The sequence below is a fragment of the Helianthus annuus genome, chromosome 11 (assembly GCF_002127325.2).
Source record: "Helianthus annuus cultivar XRQ/B chromosome 11, HanXRQr2.0-SUNRISE, whole genome shotgun sequence".
Lineage (NCBI taxonomy): Eukaryota > Viridiplantae > Streptophyta > Magnoliopsida > Asterales > Asteraceae > Helianthus > Helianthus annuus.
Genome location: NC_035443.2, coordinates 155,899,865 through 155,916,620, shown reverse-complemented (window position 1 = coordinate 155,916,620; position 16,756 = coordinate 155,899,865).

Here is a 16,756-nt window from a genome sequence, read left to right as displayed (position 1 = left end):
AAGGATGATTTATTCTAAAAACGGGGTTTTTACAAGATTAAACTATTTTATACAAAGATCCACCAAATATAACGGGATCTACACTATAGTTTTCGGAAAAACTACAAGTTCATGTAATAATGCGATTTTACATACTTGCCGACTAGTTTGATGTGTTAAGGCAAGTTTGATGTGTTGAAACTAGTTGATGTGTCGAAAATTGTTTGATTGATTTAAAGAAGTGTTGAAGTGATTTTGTAAAAGAAAATGATACGCTTGAAAGCGTGGCCACCTCTAGTTACAGGGGAAACTCTGGCGAAATTTTTCTAAAATCTAACACTTAGAATTATTTACAAGTGTTAGAACTATTTTTGATATATTTTCAAAATATATTTCGCCATGACTTTATTTATTAAATAATCGGAGGTGGGATTTTCACAAAACTAAACGTGATAAATATTTATTCGATAAATATATTTTTCACCACACGGATTATGATTATTTTGTGAAAATACATAAATATTATTTTTAGAATAAAAATAATATTTACCAACGATAACGAACCCAAAATAATACAAACGCTTACACGACAAACATATAAGTTACAACGGTAATTACTATTACCACACGATCGCTAAAACGTAACTTACGCCTTATACGGAAATATTCATTAACGCGTATTATCTAAACGTATTGTTTTGGAAAGTATTATATGAAGGGAAATATAATATTTTTGAGAAAAATACTTATATTTTGGAATGAGAAGTAAAAATATATTAAGTGGGACTTAATGAGATGATACAAATACACATGTATTAAATCCCCCATCCTTGGGAAGGAGATTAAACTACCAAGTATATACAAGGAACGGTTGTCTAACTGTTTCCCGAAACTTAAACTATAAAGCTAAGGCACGGCCATCCGTCTAATAGAATTAGCACATGTAGGTCGTTGCACAGCTTTCGGACATTTGGAGTACTTGGTATAGCGACGCACTGACTGTGAGTTCATGTCCCCCTTTTCTCTTAACTGTTTTCAGTTTTCTAAACTGCGGGGGTGAAATACATGTTACTATGATTACGAATATTTCTTACATGGTATGGTCAGCTAAGGAAGGAACTGTTAGGTTATGTGATTTGGGTAGGTGAAACCTTAAGAACATTAGTCCTCGTAGTACGATCAAGGGATAGAAGTGATAGGCCTATTTGAGCATAACAAACACCACCCATGCGCCCGCAGGTTGGACCATGTGGTGACCTTGTCTTAACACCACCCATGCGCCCGCAGGTTGGACCATGGGGTGACCTTGTCGTAACACCACCCATGCGCCCGCAGGTTGGACCATGTGGTGACCTTGTCCTATCCCCTCCCATGCGCCTGCAGGTTGGACCATGTGGTTACACATTAACTGATATGTTTCCTTATTTGCTTTCATACCAGAGTTTACAAAATATTCACACTTACAATGATTATAAAGGTTTATTCGCGCGCACATACTAAACGCATGAACTCGCTCAACATTATTGTTGATTTTTCAACTTACATGTATTTCAGGGAATTAAAGGATCTGGCACGGTATGGCACGTTTTCCCGCTGCACTAGTTTCCGAGGTCATCCGGGGTTTAGGGAATGTGACTCTTTCCTGGACAAGTCACAGTCCTTAAACTGTGTTTATGTTTTGTTTGTTTGTTGAACATGACTATGGTTGTTAGGGTGTATTCCCGTTAATACAATGGTATTGTATTTGGTTTTCAAAACTTAATGGATGATCTTGCATGTTTTTAATTCATATAGCTTTGTTATGATTAAGCTAAGGTATTAAGAAGTCACACCAAATTAACCACGCTTCCGCAAAGCCAGGGTGTGACAGCTTGGTATCAGAGCTCTGATCATAGCGAACTAGGATTCCTTCTCGAGTCTAGACTATGATCACTAGGGCTCTCACGAAAACATTTTTACTGCATACCACTTAAGTCCAGATCCAAAACGTTTTTACAAACAAATGTTGAGCACATTTTATTTATTAATTATAGGCTCAGTCTTGGAGGCTGAGGCTCGGTCTTGGAGGCCGAGGCTCGGTCTGGGAGATCGAGGTGTTTGGCTAGTGGGACTAGGAAGAGCAGTCTGAGAGGCTGGAAGGCTAGTGGGACTAGGAAGAGCAGTCTGAGAGGCTGGAAGGCTAGTGGGACTAGGAGAATTATTTGATTTCTTACTTGGTGACTAATATGTTTATATGATTATATGATTGATTGTTATACGTATGTGTCACAAACGCCATACCTTCATCATGTACTAGAAAGATGGACACTACGAATCCCATGGCCATAGTATCAGACGACATAGTTTCATCGGAGCACGAGGTGTACATTTCCGATACTACCGGCACAGACGATGACGACTTTCAGCCCTTTTGCGCTGCCTGATGTCGTAACAGAGCCTACTGATGGCCATCTTGTTGGGAATTTGCCACTCGCGGTGATCCCTGCTCCTGTGCCCCTTGCCGCTTATCCTGTTGTTGATATGCCCCCCCCCCCGACGTGGCCTCTGACGACGATAACGATCTACTAGAGGAGGACCCATTCGAGGGCGAGATCCTATTGCTGCTGGTATTAGCCTACTGCTTGCGGACGCTCCTGCAGGGGAAACTTATGCCCATTCCCCTGTCCTAGACTCATTTGAGTTCTTGACATCCGCATCTTCGCATATACAGGGAGTGCAGCACCATTCACACAACGCCGACCCTGATACGGCATCATCGGCTGCACCGGTTCCCGCACATAGCTTTGAGTTTGATCACAGTATTGAGGATGATCCTGTTCTTCCATCTGGTCTTGATCCAGACCATGACCTTGAGTTCATACGCTTAGGCCAACCCTTGGAGGATCCTGTAACCCCCTGTGATGGTTGATCCAGCTGATTTTGAGATGGAGTTTGCTGATCCGGAGCCAGCCGTGGCCCCTGAGCCAGGCGTCGCTCCTAACACCGCATTAGAGCATGACCCTATTCATGCCAATGCACCTGCTGTTGCTCCTTGATTGATCATCTGCTTGGATGAGAGAAAATTTGGGGTAACTGTGCAAGACAATTTATTATTACGGGGGCCCACGTAATAACGACTTTTAGTGCACAGAAATCCTGGTGGACTCTGCGGGTCAAGCTAATGAAAACCAATGTGGCAGGAAATAACTCGAACACGAATGACCAAGGCGATGAAGCCTCGAGTTCATCCTATTTCAAGCAACAAGCCAAATTGGCAAGCCTATGTGAAGGCTCAGTAATTTATTTCCCCACCTATACATTGAGTATATTTATAAAATTAGGTGAGTACATGATGGCTTATGGTGCTATGTATCTCATAGACAATTGGGAAGTTGTCTAACCCACTTCATGCCATTTCGGCAGAAGAGAATGTCACCCAGGCGTGACACAAACACCAGTATGTTGCCAAGGATAGAAGCCGAGCTACAAAAACGCATCTCACAGGCAATTGCATGACATGAAGCTCTCTGCTTTTAGCACAACAATGGCACTACTGGAAATAACCCCCCCCCCCAGCTGACTGCACCTATAAGCAGCACCTAAACTACAAGCCTTTGAACTTCGACGTAACAGGAGGCGCCGTTACATTTGTTCGTTGGTCCGAAAATATTGACTTCATACCAAGAATGACTAATTGTTCATCCCAACCGAGTGTTACCTTTACCCCGGGGTCATTTCTAGATGGCACACTCCCATGGTGGGACCATCAGGGTCAGGCCATGGAACAGAATGCTGCCTATGCACTGAGCTGGGACGAGCTCAAGGAAATGATTAAGGAGAAATATGGTTCTAAGACTGGAATAACAGAAGCTTGAGATGGAGTCCTGGAATTTGAAAATGGACGAGTCAGAGATTCCTGAACATGACCAGCGATCGCACGACTTGCCAAGGGTCGTCACCTACTAAGTCATTGATGTTGTATGATACAGTTGGGTACCTGTAAACCTTACATTCTGGTCTCGATCTGTGGTAATGAAATCGAAGTGATCTATTGTTTATATTCTATAACATGAGATGTTACGTGATTGATTTATTGATAACATGAGATGTTATGTGTTGATATTGTTGTATACTTACGCACATTATACTTACTATGACCTGACCCATACGATCATCATAGGAAGATGCCTCCAAAACGGGATGTACGCATACCCACCAATGAGGCGGAACTTCAGGGAATCATTGCTGCAGTCATCGCACAATACGAGGCCCATCTCTCCGAGCGCAACGGAGGTACCTCAGGAGATAACCCACCCAACGGCTGCACCTACAAGCAGTTCTTAGGCTGCCAGCCCCTACATTTCAACGGCACTGGGGGTGCCGTAGCCTTCGTACGCTGGATTGAGGAGACGGACACTGTTTTGCGTGTGAGCAAATGCGCCCTAAGGGATCAGGTCACGTACATTTCCGGGCTGTTCCGAGATGGGGCTCTGTCATGGTGGAAACTTCAGGTTCAGACAATGGGCGAGGCTGCCGCGTATGCCCTATCGTGGGACGAACTGAAAGAGCTAATGCATAAAAAGTACTGTTCGAGAACAGAAAGCCAGAAGGTAGAAACTGAGTTCTGGAACTTGAAGATGGAAGGTCCAAAAATAGCTGAGTATGTGGAGAAGTTCCAAGTTCTATCACGTATCGTTCCTTACATGGTAGATCCGGAATTTAAAAGGATTGAGCGTTTCATTTGGGGATTGGCGCCCCAAATCATGAGCATGGTAACGGCATCAAAGCCTGCAACAATCACTGAGGCCATCAATCTAAGTGTAGCCCTGACGGAAGAGGCAATCAGGATGAACAAATTTTCAACCTCTGAGGAGAAGAAGGAGACTCATGTAGAGTCATCTGGGGACAACAAGAGGAAGTTGGCGAATTTCAAACAGGGTACCCAGTCGAGTAGCGACGACAAGGCCAAAAAGAGAAAAGAGTACACGGGTATCCTACCAAAGTGCGACAACTGTCGACGTCACCATAACGGGCGGTGTAGATATGGAAAATGTGGTAACTGTGGCAAGGTGGGACATGTCAAGGAAACGTGTCAGCAAGGTATTAAACATGGAAATAGAGGTCAAGATGGTAACGGAAATCGCGGAGGAAATAACGACGACGACAACAATCAAGGCAGGGATGGTGACGATCAAGGCTGTGGCCAAGCATGTTTTAATTGCGGTGATGTGGGGCATTTCCGGAAGTATTGCCCTAAGAACACTCAAGCACGTGGATGAAAGCTCAATAGCGGGGATAGAATCCAAGCGTGGATATCGGTACGTCTCATAATAGTCAATGTTACGCTCTATTTGACAGTATTGTCAAATTTTAGCTTCAGGAAATATAGTTGTTTTAGTAGTAAGTAACCTAGATACCCAGTTCTCGATAAAACAAGCCTAACGGAAGCTTCGATGTGATAATTGGGATGGACTAGTTGTCGAACAACCCAGCGGAGATTGTCAGCCGCACCCCGACGACGAACGGAGAAATGATAGTGATTCATGGAGCAGGATACGCTCCTACGGATCATCAGGCAGAGAAGAACCAAAACCCGAAGACATCTCTGTGATTGGAGAATACCCCGAAGTCTTCCTCGAAGACTTGCCGGAATCGTCTCCTCAACGATTAGTCGAATCCCGCGTCAATTTAATTCCAGGCACTACATCCGTAGTCAATGCATCGTAGCGACTTACATTTCCGGAGATGCAAGGATTGACAGAGAAGTTTTAGCAATAGGTAGAGAAGGAAGATAACAGACCAAAATTCCCTTTTGGGGTAACCCCATTACTACTCGTCAAAGAGAAGGATGATGATTTTCAAATGAACATCATCTACCGGGAGCGGAACAAGCTAACGATCAAAAATAGATACCCTCTGCCAAGGACTGATGATCTGTTTGATCAACTGCAAGGTTCGAGCTTTTACTCAAAGATCGACTTGCGATCTGGATACCATCAACTAAGGATACAAGAGGAAAGTATCCCGAAGACAGCCTTCAGAACTCGTTATGGACACTACGAGGTCCTTGTTATGCTGTTTGGTTGACAACGCACCTGCAGTGTTTATGGACTTGATAAATAGAGTTTGCAAGTCGTACTTGGACAAATTCGCGATTGTGTTATCAACGACATCTTGACTTATTCAAGAACAAAGGCTGAGCACGAACAGCATCTAAGAGCTATTTTGGAACTGCTAAAGAAAGAGCAGCTGTATGCCAAATCCTCTAAGTGTGAGTTTTGGCTACACGAAGTCCAATTCCTTGGGCACGTGGTAAATGGAGATGGAATCCACGTGGATCCAACCAAGATCAAGGCGATCAAGGATTGGGAAACGCCAAAGACGCCAACCGAGATTCGGCAATTCTTGGGTTTGGCTGGCTATTATCGAAGGTTCATCGAGAACTTTTCAAAGATCGCTCAACCATTGACGCTCCTCACGCAGAAGGATAAGAAGTTTGATTGGGGAATCAAACAGGAGGAAGCATTTCAGATATTGAAAGGTAAGCTTTGTAACGCGCCAATCCTAGCTCTACCGGAAGGTACCGATGATTTTGTGGTATACTGCGACGCATCGCGTCAAGGATTGGGTGGTGTGTTGATGCAACGCCAAAAGGTTATTGCCTATGCGTCACGTCAGCTGAAAGTGCACGAAAAGAACTATACCACGCATGATTTGGAGCTAGGCGCAGTGGTTTTGCTTTGAAGATCTGGAGACACTACCTTTATGGTACGAAGTGTACGATCTTTACAGATCACAAGAGCCTCCAGCATATATTCAACCAGAAGGAGTTGAATATGAGGCAAAGACGATGGGTTGAGTTGTTGAACGACTACGACTGCAAGATAAAGTATCATCCAGGGGAGGCGAATGTGGTCGCCGATGCCCTAAGTCGTAAAGAAAGATTCAAGCCCATAAGGGTTAGAGCTTTGGAAATGATTATTCAAACCGATCTTTCCTCGCGCATTCGTGCAGCGCAGAAAGAAGCTCCCAAGGAAAGAAACCTTGCAGAAGAGTATCTCCGTGGGATGGAGAAGTTGTTGGTACCAAACAAGGAAGGAACGTTGTGTTTTGAGAAAAGGATCTGGGTTCCTTTGTTTGGTGGTTTAAGGAAGGTTATTTTCGATGAAGCTCACAAGTTACGGTACTCTATCCACCCTGGAGCGGATAAGATGTACCAGGATCTTAAGGATTATTTTGGTGGCCTAGGATGAAAGGCGATGTTGCTGTTTATGTGAGCAAATGTTTAACATGTGCCAAGGTTAAGGCAGAATACCAGAAGCCTTCAGGACTTCTGAAACGACCAGAGATTCCCAAGTGAAAGTGGGAACAAACCTCTATGGATTTTATTACGAAATTGCCAAGAACGCCAAGAGGCCATGACACTATCTGGGTGATAGTGGATCGATTAACGAAGTCTGCACACTTTTTACCTATCCGCGAGAAGGATAATACAAGCAAATTGGCCGAAATCTACATGAGAGAGATTGTTACACGCCATGGAGTACCTCTCTCGATTATCTCCGGTAGAGACGGAAGGTTCGTATCAAGGATATGGCAATCCTTCCAGGAAGCTTTTGGCTCAAAGTTGAATCTGAGCACTGCTTTTCACCCGCAGACCGACGGTCAAAGCAAGCGGACGATTCAGACATTGGAAGACATGCTGAGAGCATGTGTGATGGATTTGGGCGGTAGGTGGGATAAGCATTTACCCCTGGTTGAGTTTTCATACAACAATAGCTACCACACCAGTATTGGTGCCGCGCCATTCGAAGCTTTATATGGGCGCAAGTGCAGATCACCGCTCTGTTGGTCTGACGCTGGTGATAGACAGTTGGTTGGTCCTGAAGTAGTCCAGGAAACCACCAACAAGATCGCACAAATCCGAGATCGCATTAGTGCGGCTCGCGACGGGCAAAAGGCCTACGCAGATCGAAGCAGGAAACCTCAAGAGTTCGAGGTAGGAGATATGGTTTTGTTGAAGGTATCACCCTGGAAGGGGGTGGCACGCTTTGGGAAGCGTGGGAAGTTGAATCCGCGTTACATTGGTCCTTTCAGAATTTTGGAAAGAATTGGGACCGTAGCATACAAGTTGGATCTACCTGCCGAACTGAATAATGTTCATGATACATTTCATGTATCCAATCTGAAGAGAAGTCCAACTCAAGATACCGTGGCCATTCCTACCGATGAAATTCATGTTGATGACACGCTCCACTTCGTTGAAGAACCTGTTGAGGTCACGGATTGGAAAGTAAACAAGACCCGCCGGAGCAGTGTCAAGCTCGTCAAAGTTCGTTGGAATGCTAGACATGGTCCTGAATTCACCTGGGAGCGTGAGGACCGAATGAAAGAGAAATACCCCCACTTATTTCCTAAGAACCCTGCTTCTACAAGCAGAACCTAAAATTTCGGGACGAAATTCTTCTAACGGGGGGAGAATGTGACAACCCTCACTAAACCAGGTATCCGTACGACTTAATTAACTATTAATTGCTGCTTAATTACTGTGCTTAAACTGAGATTACTGATGAACTGCTACTTGACTGGTGATACTTGTACATATCTGCATCATACTTTGATTTCCGTCACTACATTATTTACTTACTGAACTTTAGTGACAAACGTGATACACAAAAGCACAGTAGCATTTGAACGGATAACCTATTGAACATGCTGATAAAGCCAGCATCAGGCAGACACTGCCTCTAAAGGCCTGTATGAGGCAGAAATATTTTACTACACCCAGAGTGTGTGTAGGGATACAAGGGTTGTAGAATTGCCTCTCTAGGAATAAGATACAGAGATTGGATGTGCCTAAAACGTACTCTAAGCACGAAACACAACACTTTTATTAACATACTAGCTTTTAGCTAACTAATAAAGTGCCAAAACATGAGGAAATATTCCTGACACTTTGCAGAATAAGATGTGTCACTAAAAATATTATTAACGACGCTTAAAAGATTACTTAAGCACTTTAACGGATTACCATCCAACCGAACAACCGGACTATACCCGGAACATAAATATATTGCCAGAAATATTATTGGTCTTTTTCTGAGCCAGTTAGGGTCCCTGATTACCCTAACACTCGCTTTATAACGCATCATACAACTAACGGGGTTAATCCCTAAAGTTAACCTACTTAACTAAACTAAACACTAACTGAACGATTGAAAACGAACTGGATACCCCCCCCCTCAATGGAATCGGCCAACTAGAGGAGACAAGGGAGTACAACTTTTGATTATTAAATTGTTTATGTCTAATATCTAGAAGACATAAGATCCGTTGGACGATGATCATAATTTTCTCTATAAATACCCCACTTTAACCTTAGAGATTAAACACTTCACTTAATCACCAAACTCTCTCCTCTCTCTTGCCCTCCCACTCACGGCCGAACCTCCATCCATCCACCCATCCATTTTTGAGTTCCATCTTTCACATTCCAAGTATCTACAAGCCTTACGGGTCACGTATTAGGAAGCTTGGAGCAAGCGGAAGTGGAAGGACCTCGTTACTTAGCTTTTATCCACCACATTTTCGCCTAGATTCTTCCCTAGCCCCGAGCTAGAGGTATAATGTTTAAAACTCACTCTCGAACGTATCTAAAGTGGTTAATATGAGTTATAACGGTTAAAAGTCGGAAACATGCGTTTTAAATCTCTAAAGTCTACTAAAACATGAATTTTGTTGGATAAAAGGTCATGTCTTGTGTAAAAGTTGTAGTATTTGAATATGTTGGTTATTGAGGCCCGATCTACGTTGTGGTGGCTCTTATCATCGTTTAACCCGACTTTGTTAAGATCATAGATCTTTACATAAGCTTGTTTCTATCGGTACGAGGGTTAAAAGGTGAAACTCCACCACACGAGAAACATGAACTTGTGTAAAAGTCTTATTACTAGTAAAATGGTGTTTAAAACTAGCGGATCTACGTATCCGCAAGTGGTATTTTCGTAGAACCAAGTGTCGAGAAAATCATGTTTTATAAAAGTCGGGTGACATACTAACAAAGGTGATTTTACAAACCACAAGTGTATAAACACTTGTGAAATAAGAAGTTTCGACAAGATAACAATCTTTGAGAAAGATGACGGGAAGTTGTAAAGGATGATTTATTCTAAAAACGGGGTTTTTACAAGATTAAACTATTTTATACAAAGATCCACCAAATATAACGGGATCTACACTATAGTTTTCGGAAAAACTACAAGTTCATGTAATAATGCGATTTTACATACTTGCCGACTAGTTTGATGTGTTAAGGCAAGTTTGATGTGTTGAAACTAGTTGATGTGTCGAAAATTGTTTGATTGATTTAAAGAAGTGTTGAAGTGATTTTGTAAAAGAAAATGATACGCTTGAAAGCGTGGCCACCTCCAGTTACAGGGGAAACTCTGGCGAAATTTTTCTAAAATCTAACACTTAGAATTATTTACAAGTGTTAGAACTATTTTTGATATATTTTCAAAATATATTTCGCCATGACTTTATTTATTAAATAATCGGAGGTGGGATTTTCACAAAACTAAACGTGATAAATATTTATTCGATAAATATATTTTTCACCACACTGATTATGATTATTTTGTGAAAATACATAAATATTATTTTTAGAATAAAAATAATATTTACCAACGATAACGAACCCAAAATAATACAAACGCTTACACGACAAACATATAAGTTACAACGGTAATTACTATTACCACACGATCGCTAAAACGTAACTTACGCCTTATACGGAAATATTCATTAACGTGTATTATGTCAACGTATTGTTTTGGAAAGTATTATATGAAGGGAAATATAATATTTTTGAGAAAAATACTTATATTTTGGAATGAGAAGTAAAAATATATTAAGTGGGACTTAATGAGATGATACAAATACACATGTATTAAATCCCCCATCCTTGGGAAGGAGATTAAACTACCAAGTATATACAAGGAACGGTTGTCTAACTGTTTCCCGAAACTTAAACTATAAAGCTAAGGCACGGCCATCCGTCTAATAGAATTAGCACATGTAGGTCGTTGCACAGCTTTCGGACATTTGGAGTACTTGGTATAGCGACGCACTGACTGTGAGTTCATGTCCCCCTTTTCTCTTAACTGTTTTCAGTTTTCTAAACTGCGGGGGTGAAATACATGTTACTATGATTACGAATATTTCTTACATGGTATGGTCAGCTAAGGAAGGAACTGTTAGGTTATGTGATTTGGGTAGGTGAAACCTTAAGAACATTAGTCCTCGTAGTACGATCAAGGGATAGAAGTGATAGGCCTATTTGAGCATAACAAACACCACCCATGCGCCCGCAGGTTGGACCATGTGGTGACCTTGTCTTAACACCACCCATGCGCCCGCAGGTTGGACCATGGGGTGACCTTGTCGTAACACCACCCATGCGCCCGCAGGTTGGACCATGTGGTGACCTTGTCCTATCCCCTCCCATGCGCCCGCAGGTTGGACCATGTGGTTACACATTAACTGATATGTTTCCTTATTTGCTTTCATACCAGAGTTTACAAAATATTCACACTTACAATGATTATAAAGGTTTATTCGCGCGCACATACTAAACGCATGAACTCGCTCAACATTATTGTTGATTTTTCAACTTACATGTATTTCAGGGAATTAAAGGATCTGGCACGGTATGGCACGTTTTCCCGCTGCACTAGTTTCCGAGGTCATCCGGGGTTTAGGGAATGTGACTCTTTCCTGGACAAGTCACAGTCCTTAAACTGTGTTTATGTTTTGTTTGTTTGTTGAACATGACTATAGTTGTTAGGGTGTATTCTCGTTAATACAATGGTATTGTATTTGGTTTTCAAAACTTAATGGATGATCTTGCATGTTTTTAATTCATATAGCTTTGTTATGATTAAGCTAAGGTATTAAGAAGTCACACCAAATTAACCACGCTTCCGCAAAGCCAGGGTGTGACAGGAGTATTCTCAAAGACCTCGGGAAACTTCAAATGATGATGAAGCAGGTCCTAGTAATGCTGGCGAACATGATGATGAAGTTGCTCCTGGTAATCAGTCGGAGTTGAATGATGATCAAGAAGCTGATAACATGCCAGTTTTTTACCATGGTGATTCAGACCTTGAGGGGGAGCAGATCCAGTTGTCAAGTCAAACAAACCAAGTTGGTGAACAAGATGCCGAGCAAAATGTTACTAATCTGGAGGGAAATGTAGAAGTTCCAAGCGAAGTAATGCCGCGAACTCTTTCTTATCATCCAGAGGAGTTGATCATAGGAGAATTGCAATCGGGCGTTCGCATGAGACGTCAAATTGACCAGGGCTTAACATGTTTTTATTCTACAGTAGCACCTTTACAAACTGAATTTTCATTAAGTTGTTTTATCTCGCAGGTCGAACCGAGAACTTACAAAGAGGCGCTTACTGAAGACTCTTGGGTCATAGCGATGCAAGAAGAGTTAAGTCAGTTTGAAAAGTTGGGGGTGTGGAAGTTAGTTGATTTGCCGGATGGTCAAAGAAAAATCAATACTAAATGGGTTTTCAAGTGTAAGAGGGACGACAGAGGAGTGGTTGTAAGGAACAAAGCTCGACTCGTTGTTCAAGGCTTTAGTCAACAGGAGGGGATTGATTTTACTGAAGTCTATGCTCCTGTCGCTCGACTAGAGGCTATCAGAATTTTCCTAGCATTTGCGTCTTGGAAGAATTTCAAAGTATATCAGCTGGATGTCAAATCAGCGTTTCTTTATGGGAAGGTCAAAGAGGAGGTTTATGTTGGTCAGCCGCCGGGCTTTACTGACCCAATCCACAAGAACAAAGTTTATCTGCTGGACAAAGCATTGTATGGTCTACATCAGGCGCTGAGAGCCTGGTACGAGACTTTGTCTCAACACCTACTCGCTAATCATTTCATACGTGGAAAAGTGGATGCCACTCTCTTCACTAAAGTCGTTGATGATCATCTTCTGATAGTACAAATTTATGTGGACGATATAATTTTTGGGTCAACGAATGAGAAATTGTGCAAAGATTTCGAACAAGTGATGAAGCAGAAATTCGAAATGTCATCAATGGGGGAGATGAAATTCTTTCTGGGTCTACAAGTTGAACAACTTCCTGAGGGAATTTTCATTCATCAAACGAAGTACGTGCATGATATTCTAGAGAAATTTGGAATGTCAAGTTCTACTCCAGCTGCTACCCCACTTGCGACTAATCATGGGATTCACCCAGATCTCACCGGAGACAGGGCTGATGAAACGTTTTACCATTCCATGATAGGTTCTTTGATGTATCTGACTGCTTCACGTCCTGACATCATGTACCCAACGTGCCTCGCAGCAAGATTTCAGTCTAACCCGAGAGCATCGCACATGATTATTGTCAAGAGGATATTACGTTACCTGAAAGGTACTCCGTCATTGGGGTTATGGTATCCTAGAAAAGGCGATTTTACGCTCGAAGGGTATTCCGATTCAGATTTCGGATGCTGCAAAGTCAACGCGAAATCAACAACTGCAGGATGCCAGTTCTTTGGACCGAGATTGGTTACCTGGCAGTGTAAGAAACAAACATCTGTGGTGCTATCTACATGTGAAGCGGAGTACGTTTCTACTAGCAGTTGCTGCTCTCAGATCCTGTGGATACAGCAACAGATGCGCGACTACGGTTTGCAGTTTCTTAACACACCTCTGTTTGTTGATAATGAGGCCGCAATTAACATTACTAAATCCAGTACATCACGCTAAAACTAAACATATCGAAATTCGTCATCACTTTATTCGCGATTGCTTCGAGAAAGTTGATACGAATTGAGAAAATCCACACTGACGAACAAAAAGCTGATTTGCATACCAAAGCTTTTGATAAAAATCGGTTTCAATATTTGTTAAAACTTAATGGTATGAAATTGCTTTCGGTGTCGGATGGGGTTGTGAGCGTTGATGAGAGTACTGTTGCGGATGAAGACGAGAAACAATCTGCGATGGTTTGTCGATTTTTTACATGTTTTGGTATTTAGGGGGAGATAGATAGTTGTACATAGTATATTTTCAGAAAAATACAAAAACAGTAAAAAATGCAAAAATACAAAAATATGACAAAATTGAAACAGAGCTTGTGTATATAGGGAAAATGATTGTACATCGGCTAGACAATTACAGTATGCTAAAGATTTGGAAAGACAAAATGATTTAAACAGTCTCACTAACGATGTGTCGATAGGTTTTCGTACATTTAGTAAATTTATTCGGGATATAAACCTAAAATTTCAAACTTGTGAAATTTGTGGGGAACACTACTTGAATATATAGGTAACCCCTGAAATCTCGTTTGAAAGGTCTCGTATTCTGATATACTAGGTGTTTATACTCTATGATGTCTGGGGTATTATTCCGGGACTTCTGCTGAACGGTAGTTCTGACCTAGTCCTTGGCTAATACTTTCACCAAAATGCTTGAAACATAGCATAAAGCCCTCAGCTGATTAGACAATAAAATTGATAATCATCTGTTGTAGCTGAAATGATCCTCTAAAGGGGACATACTGCAAAGTCGAAACTGATATCTCTCTGCTGAACGGAAGTTCTGACCTGAGATCCCTCAGTTCTCGCATTTAACCCCTAATTTATGTACAGACATCATTGTAGTATTCTTGCCTGTAAGACTGAATATTGGGATTCTGGATACGGGAGTATATTCAAGAGGTGGGACACATGAATTGATCTAAGTTCTTAAAACACTTAAACGGTATCCTGAATAGATTGAAGTTTGTGTGAGAATTTAAGATGGATCAGTATATCGACAATCGAGGTGAATTGTTTAATTCTGAGTATGTAATGTAGCTTAATGGTACTTGTAATCTGTCTGAAAAGCTGATATGATTCTCTGACACCCTCGCCAAAAATAAACTTGTAAATAGTTTATCTTCTGCATTTTAAGTTTTCTGTTATTTCATTTCTTAGTTTAGATCACATTAAAAAAAAATCCAAAAAGATTTTACATTTCTGCTTTATTTTAGACAAACCAGAGTGGAAAGTTGATTGTCGGATTCTAGAAAGATGAACCAGATGCAGGAGATTCTGAGCTGAAGAATGAGGAGAGCTTACATTGTTGGAAGTTTGTTTGTTTTTTAAAGTCAAAAACAAGTTCATTAACTTGATAGTTGTTATTTTTCAGAAAAAGTTGAAAATGGTTTTAATAAAATCAGTTTGATTCGTCAAAAAGATCAATCAGGGTCATTAAATTGAACTTGGTAGATTAATCAAGTGATCAGGGTCATTAATTTGAACCTGAATACTTGAGTGGATGTTTATAACTGATTGGTTGTGAGTTTTATTGTTAGAAAAGATAGATCGTAACGTTGTTGGTTGAGTAACAGGTTTGGAGACTTCATTATTCCCACGGAGGCAAACTGTCAAAGTTTGAACCAGATATCTCAAGATTCCAGCATACTGAGAGGGGGAGTCTGGATCAACTAAAGGGAAGATGAAAGTTAGAGCCAGGTGTTAACTCTGAATTTGTAAAGAATGCTTATGAGGAGAAGACAGAGTTGGTGAAAAGACCAAGACCAAAGACTACGGATCTGAAGACCGATAAAGACTACGTCAACATCCAAGGGGGAGTCTGTTGATGCATAGGATGTCTATTGACTACGTCTGCATGAAGTCTTAGGTCTAGATAGGTCAACAGGGAGTCTAGAAAGTCAAAATATGTATTTTATGTGAATAGGTTCGCTTATAAGGTCTTGATGGTTTGCTCATAGGGTCTGATAAACCGGTTCGCTTATGTGTCTTTGTTACAGGATCGCTCATATGACCTGTCATATAAGCGAACCACCTTAGGCTATAAATACCTGTCATTTGGAGCGAATCTGTATGCGTGTATGTGTATGCTCAGGTGCAAAACTCTGTCAAAATTACATTTGAAAGCAATAAAAGCAGTGGAATTGAAAGGACAAGCTGTTGTAACATCATATGTACTGATTCCGCCTTTATATGTGATAATGAGCTACCTTGACTGACTTTTCGGGTCAATACAATGGTCCAACACAATGGATCTCATGAATAGAGTCTGCAAGCTGTATCTAGATAAGATTGTCATTATCTTTATAGACGACATAGTTATCTATTCTCGTAATCAAGCTAATCACGAGAAACATCTTCGGTGCATTCTAGAGTTGCTGAAGCAGGAGAAGATTTATGCAAAGTTCTCCAAATGCGAATTCTGACTCAGAGAAGTCCAATTTCTTGGATATATGATTAGCGAGCATGGTATCCAAGTGGATCCTACTAAGATAGAAGCCATCATGAAGTGGGAAGCACCGAAGACGCCGTCTGAGATACGTAGTTTCTTAAGATTGGCTGGTTATTAAAGAAGATTCATTGAGAACTTCTAAAGAATAGCCACTTCTTTGACCACCCTGACCCGCAATAATGTCAAGTTTGACTGGGGTCCGAAGCAACAAGAATCCTTTGAGATTCTAAAGCACAAGTTGAGCAATGCTCTAGTCTTAACATTACCTCAGGGTATCGAAGACATTGTTGTTTATTGTGATTCCTCGCACACCGGCATGGGCTGTGTGCTTATGCAGAGAGGCAAAGTGATTGCATATGCAGAGAGGCAACTGAAGGTGCATGAAAGGAATTACACCACCCATGACTTGGAGTTGGGTGCCACTGTATTTGCACTGAAGTTGTGGAGACATTACTTATATGGCACGACGTGTATCATATACACTGATTATAAAAGTCTCCAACATCTA